The sequence below is a fragment of the Trichechus manatus genome, unplaced genomic scaffold (assembly GCF_000243295.1).
Source record: "Trichechus manatus latirostris isolate Lorelei unplaced genomic scaffold, TriManLat1.0 scaffold00007, whole genome shotgun sequence".
In the NCBI taxonomy this organism is placed as follows: Eukaryota; Metazoa; Chordata; class Mammalia; order Sirenia; family Trichechidae; genus Trichechus; species Trichechus manatus.
This window is the reverse complement of record NW_004443943.1, coordinates 21557102-21566106: the sequence shown is the minus strand read 5'-3', so window position 1 is coordinate 21566106 and position 9005 is coordinate 21557102.

The following is a 9005-nucleotide window of genomic DNA, read 5'->3' as shown; positions in this document are numbered from 1 at the left end:
TTTTTTTTTTTAGTTTTCATTATTATTGCCTTTTATTATCAGTATCTTTACAAATCTGGCAGTGGTTTGAACAGTAAATCATAAAATTGAACATCTGAGAGTGAACAGCTGAGAATAATAATGTCATCAAATTACATGGTGCAACATGTTAGTAACTATAAGATATTAGAACAAACAAACAAACAAAACCGTCATAAGTGCAGTTCAAAGATGTAGTAAGTCCGCAACTACCTGCATATATATCAGGAGCCCCGGTGTTCCTGGTGTTGAAGTGGTTAACAGCTTGACTGCTCTCTCTCTCTCTCTGTATATATATATACACACACTGAGCTCTGGTGACCCAGTGGTTAAGACCATGGGTGCTAACCAAAATATTGGCAGTTCAAATCCACCAGCCACTCAGTGGAAATCTTATAGGACAGTTCTACTCTGTCCTATAGGTTCACTATGAGTCAGAAGAGACTCCACAGCAAAGAGTTTAATATATATACACATATCTTCATTTTCTTCCCTCTTTTATTCTGTTTTCATATAACATAAGCTGTATTAATAATACTTAACTTTACATCATAGTATTTAAATATCAAGATATCAAAGAGAAGAGAGTACAACATCCAAGGAATTTGTATCCTTTTCTAATGAAGTGGTTAGTGAGTTTTCAGGCATAGGCAGGATAGTTATATAGTGTTAGGCAGAAGTATGACTTTGTTATTGTCTTTATTTGGAAATTGCTCTTGTTAGTGGCCACCAAGTCAACTCTGACTCATGGCCACCCCATGTTCAACAGAACAAAATCTTGCCTGGCCCTGCGTCATCCTCACAATTGCCAGCATATTCAAGACCATCACTGTGGCCACTGTGCCAATCCATCTCACGAAGGGTCTTCCTAATGTTCATTGGCCCTCCACTTTGCAAAAAGTGATGTTCTCCTCCAAAATTGATCCCTCTGGGGACATTTCAAAAGCCAATGTCATGGATTGAATTGTGTCCCCCCAAAAAATCTGTCAACTTGGCTAGGCCATGATTCCCAGCATTGTGTGATTGTCCACCATTCTGTCATCTGATGTAATTTTCCTATGTTTTGTAAATCATATTTCTATGATGTTAATGAGATGGGATTATTGGCAGTTATGTTAATGAGGCAGGACTCAATCTACATTATTAGGTTGTGTCTTAAGCCAAGCTCTTTTGAGATATAAGAGAGAGAAGTGAGTAGAGAGACATGGGGATCTTACACTACTATGAAAGCAGCACCGGGAGCAGAGCGTGTCCTTTGGACCCTGGGTTCCTGCTCAGAGAAGCTCCTAGACTGAGGGAAGATTGACGACAAGGACTTTCCTCCAGAGCCAACAGAAAGAGAAAGGCTTCTCCTGGAGCTGGTGCCCTAAATTCAGACCTCTAGCCTACTAGATTGTGAGAGAATATATTTCTCTTTGTTAAAGCCATCCACTTGTGGTACTTCTGTTATAGCAGCACTAGATAACTAAGACAGCAAGCAAATCAGACAATGTTCTCTTATGATCTATAGTTTTCTTTGGCTAATTTTTGGAAGTAGATCTGCAACCCCTTTTTCCTAGTCTGTGTTAGTCTGGAAGCTCTGTTGAAATCTGCCCACCATGGGTTACCATGCTGGTATTTGAAACACTGCTGGCATGCTTCAAGCATCGTAACAACATGAAAGCCATCACAGTATGACAAACTAACAGACAGGTGGTGGATTTGGAGATTAAGTATGACTTAAAGACATATGTATTGTTGCCAAGTTGACTTGGGGTGGTCTGTGATGATTAATTTTATGTGCCAACTCGGCTAGTCTATAGTACCTGGTTATTTTATCAAACACTAATCTGGGTGTTGTGAAGGCATTTATAGTAGTGGTTAACATCTTCAGTTTACTTTAAGAGATTACTCGTGATGATATGGGTGGGTCTCATCCAATCAGTTGAAGGTCTTAAGAGCAAAATCTGAAGTTTCCCAGAGAAGAAATTCTAGGACAAGACTACTAGTTTGAATTTTGTCCACTTGCCCTACTGATTTTAGACTTGCCAGTCCTTCCCCACCCCCATAATTGCCCACCTTTGTAGGGTATGAAGGACACATCTGAGTAAGTACAAGTAAACTGAGGCACTTTAATAAAGTAAAATGGCTGCTTTAGGGTTTTAGGCCCTACTCAATCTTCCCTTTCTTCTGGTATATACTAACCCCTGCCCTACTTTTTAAGACCTGTAACTAAGTGTAAATAAGGAAATATCCTTCTCTGTGGTTAAAATGGAAGAATGTCGATAAACTGTTTCCCAGAAGCTATCAAAACCCACCCTGCCAGATGGCTTCAGGAAATATTTCTTCTTTGACAAAAATGCAAAACCAATGTCTCAGGAAAGGGGCTTGGTGCTGACACTTATCTGAATCTCCCAGGCAATCACTTACAATAAAGGTTTCACTTCAGCAAGTTGTGTCTGAGGAATTCTATAACCCTCCCAGTAAGCCCACCTTATGCTGACCTAAGTTTGTAATATCCAGTTGCAATATTGCACCTTAGATTCTTTGTTCTCACCCTTTAAAAAATCTCCACAGCTTCACCATTTGAGGAGTGTTTGTTTCAGTCTGTAAGATGAGATGTTTCCCTGGTCTGAACTGCTTTCAAACATTCAATAAATCTTATTGCTTTAAGTTCAACAGGGTATGCATTTAGACTCTTTGACATACCTGTCACCATACCTGCAAGAAATAAATTTGTAAGGGGATCCAGCATCCTTGAAGAGCCCTGGTGTCAGTCTCCTCATCAGATCAGAAATTACGGTGGAAACTGTTGCAACTGGACTAGAACTCTTAAATGCAATGGGGATAATTGAATCTCAGGTGGCAGGAACCAAGTGGTGACAAATAATCACCAAGAAAAAGGTGGACATACATGGTACCCATAATGGATGGTGGAGTCAAAGCAGTAATCAGAATAGTCTGACTAGTAGAGACCATGGGCAGACAGGAGTGAAGGAGACAAAGACTGTGAAGGACACAGAGGATAATCAGCTGGTTGTGGGCATCCAGGGAGGGGAGGATCCAGTCTCACAAGCTCAAGATTCTCTCTGACATCTCTCCATGACAAGACAACCTCTTAGGTCTTGAGATAGGAGGAACCCACAGGTATCATTTACTAGTAGCTGGTGCTGATGCTGATACTGCTGAATTCACCGCATAGAGATTGTCTCAGGCAGAGGCATCAGCATCTTCCAGAATCCTGTGGTGTCCTCACTTAGTCCTGAGGTAACACCCACAGGCTCTACTCACATCAAGATCCTGAGGCTGGTTGTGTCCTGCACAACCATTACTGTCAGGTGCCCTGAGGGAGGCCTGAGTGAGCAACTCTAGCCCAGGGCCAAACATTAACCACCTTTACTAGGGAGGCTCACAGTTGTCATCCCACCAAACAACTGTACATCTCCTCATGCTTTTTATTGCCCTTTCCATCAGGCATCCCTGATTTCCAATTGATATAATTCACAGATTTCCAGTCCAAGTAAAGAAACTTCTTTCCTTCAAGCCCAGATAGAGGGAAGTATTGTATTTCTTGATGAATGCCATGAAGGTTGTGATCTTCTCTAGGTTCACAGGATGGCCATGGTGGTACTCACATGGACCCAAGACTCTCTACTGGGCTGCTAAGTGGTCAACTACTTGTTGCTAGCAAAGACCCTATTTCCTGCCACCACCAAGGATCCCTGCAAGGCCAGGATCAGAGAATAGAGGGGACCAGGCCAGGATATTTGATCAGAATTAGTGTGTGCCACAGTGAGTGTGTGTTTGTATGTGTGTATGTGTATGAGTGGGTATAGTCATGTGAGTATAGGATGCCGCCTGATTCTTGTGTGTTTTTCTGCTATCTCTCACTTTAAGTATTACCACCCCTTTTATCTCCTCTTTGATTCCTTGTGATGGTTAATGTTGTGTGTCAGCTTGGCTGGGCCATGATTCTCAATGGTTTGGCAGTTATGCAATGATGTAGTTATCCTCTATTTTGTTATATAATATAATCACCTCCATGATGTGATCTGATGTGAACAGTCAATCAGTCGTAAGGGGAATTTCCCTGGAGGTGTGGCCTGCATCCAATATATATGGACATTCAACGAGCATCTTGGATAGATATCTTCTCATCTTTCACAGTATTGGGGAAGTTTTCTGCCAACAAATCTTCAACAATTCTATCTCTATTTTCTGTTATCACTCCCACCCTGGTTCTGATACTCCAATCACTCGTAGGTTATTCCTATTGATAGAGTTCTACATAATTCTTAGTGTCTTCATTTTTTAAAATTCTTTTGTCTTAGTTTTCCTCAAATAAGTTGGTGTCAAGTCCTTTATCTTCAGTCTCACTAATTCTGACTTCCCTTGCCTCAATTCTGCTCCTATGACTTTCTATTCAGTTGTCTAATTCTGAAATTTTATTGTTAATCTTCTGGATTTCTGATTGCTGTCTCTATGGATTCTTGCAGCCTGTTAAATTTGTCATTATGCTCTTCTCTAGTCTTTTTAATTTCCTCTGTTGCGTGTTCTGCATTTTGCTTAATTTCCTTCCTAATTTCTTGAAGAGTTCTGTGTGTTAATCTTTTGTAGTCCGCCTCTGGTAATTCCAAGAAATTTTCCTCCTCTGGAAAATTTCTAGATTCTTTATTTTGGGAGCTTGCTGAAGCCAGTGTCCAGGAGGAAGACATGTCTCTGGTCCCTAGAGCACATAGGTGGGTGGGTTTTGCAGCTAGACTATGAGCACCTAATGCTGTTGGCTGTAAGGACTGGGGGCATCTCTTATTCATGGGTCCCTATTGCAGGTGGCTAGGTGGTGTAGGTGGAGCCACCAGTCCTCAGGCCTCTGATGTGGGTAAGTGAAGACACTGCTTAATGGGTAGAGCAGTGTCAAATGTCAAGAATCTGCCACTTCACAGCTAAAACAGTTGAAGTTAGACTTCCAGTATATACCCTGTTGTACTGTGGTAATGAGGGCCTATGCTGTTGAGATGGGCCCACACAAGTCTATGCAAGGGGAAAGGCACTCAAAGTCCATGGATCCTTCATGCCTGTGCCTAGGCAAAGGAGCTGTGTCTACCCTGGATTCCTGGCTTAGGGGAGTCAGCGGTTTGTTTTTTCCCCTGTTTGTTAATTTGTTCACTCTCCAAGGCAGGGAGAATGGCTCCAGGCAGGTGACGGATCCTACTTCTGGCCCAGGGGACTTGGCAATTGCTGAAGCCAGTCCAGGACCCAGTGCAGAGCAGGGAGTGGAGAGGTAAATGGGAGAGGTTTTTTCCTAAAGGAGGGGGTGTTTTTGATCTGTGCCATAAGCCTTACTCAAGTACTTATCTTCTGCTGATGAGGGCTGTTTCTCACTGGTTCTCGGTGGCTGTGTAGACTCTCTGGCACTGGGTCTTTCCCGGTGCGGAAAATGTGCCTCCCAAGCACTGCTGCTTGCCTGCCTCACAGCTCACTCACGAGCTGCTCAGGCCTGAAGGGTTCAGGCTCTTGCCAGGTCAGGTCTGGCAACTCCTTGCTACCTCCGAACCATCTCTCCCTCCCCCTGCCACTCAGTCTGGTTCCTCAACTCTGTCTTTGATGTTCAGGGCTCCCAGACTGCCATATATAATCAAATCACTTGTTATTTTGGGTATTTGTTGTCAGAGGGTCTACCAGAAGCATCTGACTACTCTGCCATCTTGGCCCTGCCTCCCTTTTCTGATTTTAAACCACACAATATCCCCTTGTTCTGTTCGAATGCCTTCATCTTGCTCTGTGTGCAGGTTCCATATGAGCACAATTAAGTGTTCTGGAATTCTCATTGTTTGCAATGTTATTTATAATTTGTTACAATCTACATGTACGAATGCCTTTTTGTAGTCAATAAAACACAGGGAAACATCTTTCTGGTATTCTCTGCTTTCAGTCAGTATCCCTCTGATACCAGCAGTGATGTCCCTTGTTCCATGTCTTCTTCTGAATCCAGGTTGAATTTCTGTCAACTCCCTGTAGAAGTACTGTTGCAACTGTTTATAATTATCTTCACCAAGATTTTTTGGTGTGATATTAATGAACAAAATTCCAATAAGGAAATAGAAAATTTGTGCAACACTATAAATCAATCAGACCTAAGAGATAGTTAATACTCCACCCAATTAAGAACACTCATTCTTCTCAAGTGCACATGGAATGTTCTCCAGGATAGATCATATAATATGCCACTATACATGTGTCAATAAATTTTAAAAGGCTGCAATTATACAAATTATCATCTCCTACCACAATGGAATGAAAATACAAATCATGGAAAATTCACAAATAGGTGGAAATTAAACAACACACTATTAAACAGCCAATAGGTTAAAGAAGAAATCACAAGGGAAATTAAAAAACACTTAGAAGTAAAAATGAAATTACAGCATACAAAAACTTACAGGATGTGGTAAAACCATTGCTCTGAAAGGAATTTATAGCTGTAAACACCTATTGAAAGAGTCAACAGGACCAAAAGCTGGTTCTTTGAAAAGATCAACAAAATTGATAAACTATTGTAAATGGTATTGATTTAGTGATTTCCTCTTGGAGGTTCTCTCTGTTGGTGTAGAGGAATCTAACTTTTTTGTATGTTTATCTTGTATCCTGATACATTGCCGAAATCTATCAGTTCTAGTAGTTTTCTTCTGGATTCTTTGGGGTTTTATGTGTATAAGATCATATCATCTACAAATAGGGACACTTTTACTTCTTCCTTACCAATTTAGATGTACTTTATTTCTTTTTCTTGCCTTATTGTTCTGGCTAGTACCTCCAGCGCAATGTTGAATAACAGAAATGATAAAAGACATCTTTGTCTGGTTCCTGCTGTCAAGGGGAATGCTTTCAGACTCTCTCCATTTAGGATGATGCTGGCTGTTGGCTTTGTATAAATGGTCTTTATTATGTTGTGGAATTTCCCTTCTATTCCTATTTTCCTGAGAGTTTTTACCATCAGTGGGTATTGGACTTTGTCAAATGCTTTTTCAGCATCAATTGATAAGATCATGTGGTTCTTATCTTTTGTTTTATTTATGTGATGGATTACATTGATTGTTTTTTCTAATGTTGAACCATCCCTGAATACCTAGCATGAATCCCACTTGGTCATGGTGAACTATTTCTTTGATATGTGGTTGAATTCTATTGGCTAGAATTTTGTTGAGGATTTTTGAGTCTATGTGCATGAGGGATACTGGTCTGTAATTTTCTTTTTTTTTTTTTTTTTCATGGTGTCTTTACTGGCTTCAGTATCAGGGTTATGCTGGCTTCATAGAATGAGTTTGGGAGTATTCCTTCCTTTTCTATGCTATGAAATACCTTTAATAGTACTGGTGTTAACTCTTCTCTGAAAGTTTAGTAGAATTCTCCAATGAAGTCATCAGGGCCTGGCCTTTTTTTTGTTGGAAGTTTTTTTTATTACCTCTTCAATCTCTTCTTTTGTTATAGGTTTATTTAGTTTTTCTACCTCAGTTTGTGATAGTTTAGGTAGGCAGTGTATTTCTACAAATTTGCCGATTTCCTCTAGGTTTTCAACTTTGTTGGAGTACAATTTTTCATAGTATTCTGTTATGATTCTTTTAGTTTCAGTTGGGTCTGTTGTGATGTCGCCCATCTTATTTCTTGTTTGGGTTATTTGCTTCCTCTCCTGTTTTTCTTTTGTTAGTTTGGCCAATAGTTTATCAATTTTGTTGATCTTTTCAAAGAACCAGCTTTTGGTCCTGTTGACTCTTTCAATAGTTTTTCTATTCTCTATTTTATTTATTTCTGCTCTGATTTTTATTATTTGCTTTCTTTTGGTGCCCAAGGGCTTCTTTTGCTGTTCTCTTTCTACTTGTTCCAATTGTTGGGTTGATATTTTGATTTTGGCCCTTTCTTCTTTTTGGATGTGTGCATTTATTGCTATAAATTGACCTCTGAGTACTTCTTTTGCTGTGTCCCAAAGGTTCAAGTAGGATGTGTTTTCATTCTCATTTGATTTAGTGAATTTTTTTATTCCATCCTTGATTTCTTCTATAACCCAGTAGTTTTTGAGCAAGGTGTTGTTCAGTTTATATGTGTTTGATTTTTTTTTTCCTTGCTTTTTCTGTTATTTATTTCTACTTTTATGGCTTTGTGGTCGGAAAAGATGCTTTGTAATATTTCAATGTTTTGGATTCTGTTAAGGCTTGCTTTGTGGCCTAATATGTGGTCTATTCTGGAGAATGTTCCATGTGTGTTGGAAAAGAAAGTATACTTGGCTGCTGTTGAGTGGAGGGTTCTATATATGTCTAGGAGATCAAGTTGGTTGATTGTGGCATTTAGATCTTTCTTGTCTTTATTGAGCTTCTTTCTGGATGTTCTGTCCTTCACTGAAAGTGGTGTACTGCTATTATTGTGGAGCTATCTATTTCTCTTTTCAACGCTGTTAAAATTTATTTTATGTATTTTGGAGCCCTTTTGTTGGGTGTGTAAATATTTATTATGGTTATGTCTCCCTGACATATTGACACTTTAATCATTATATAGTGTCCTTCCTTATCCTTTGTGGTGGATTTTACTATACAGTCTAGTTTGTCAGAGATTAATATTGCCACTTCTGCTCTATTTTGAGTCTTTTTGCTTGATATATTTTTTTCCCTCCTTTGAGTTTTAGTTTGTTTGCGTCTTTGAGTATAAGGTTTGTCCCCTGTAGGCAGCATATAGACGGATCTTTTTTTTTTTTATCCATTCTACCAATCTCTGTCCCTTTATTGGTGCATTTAGTCCATTTACATTCAGTGTAATTATTGATAGGTATGAGTTTAGTGCTGTCATTTTGATGTCTTTTTTTGTGTGTTGTTGACACGTTCTTTGTTCCACTTATTTTTCTGTGCTGAGTCATTTCTCTTTCTTTACTTTCTTTTCATCTTTTTCATTGTTGTTGATTTTGTATTTGCTGAGTGTTTATGATTTTCTTCTTTTTTATTTTGCTATGTAGGATTGTTAGT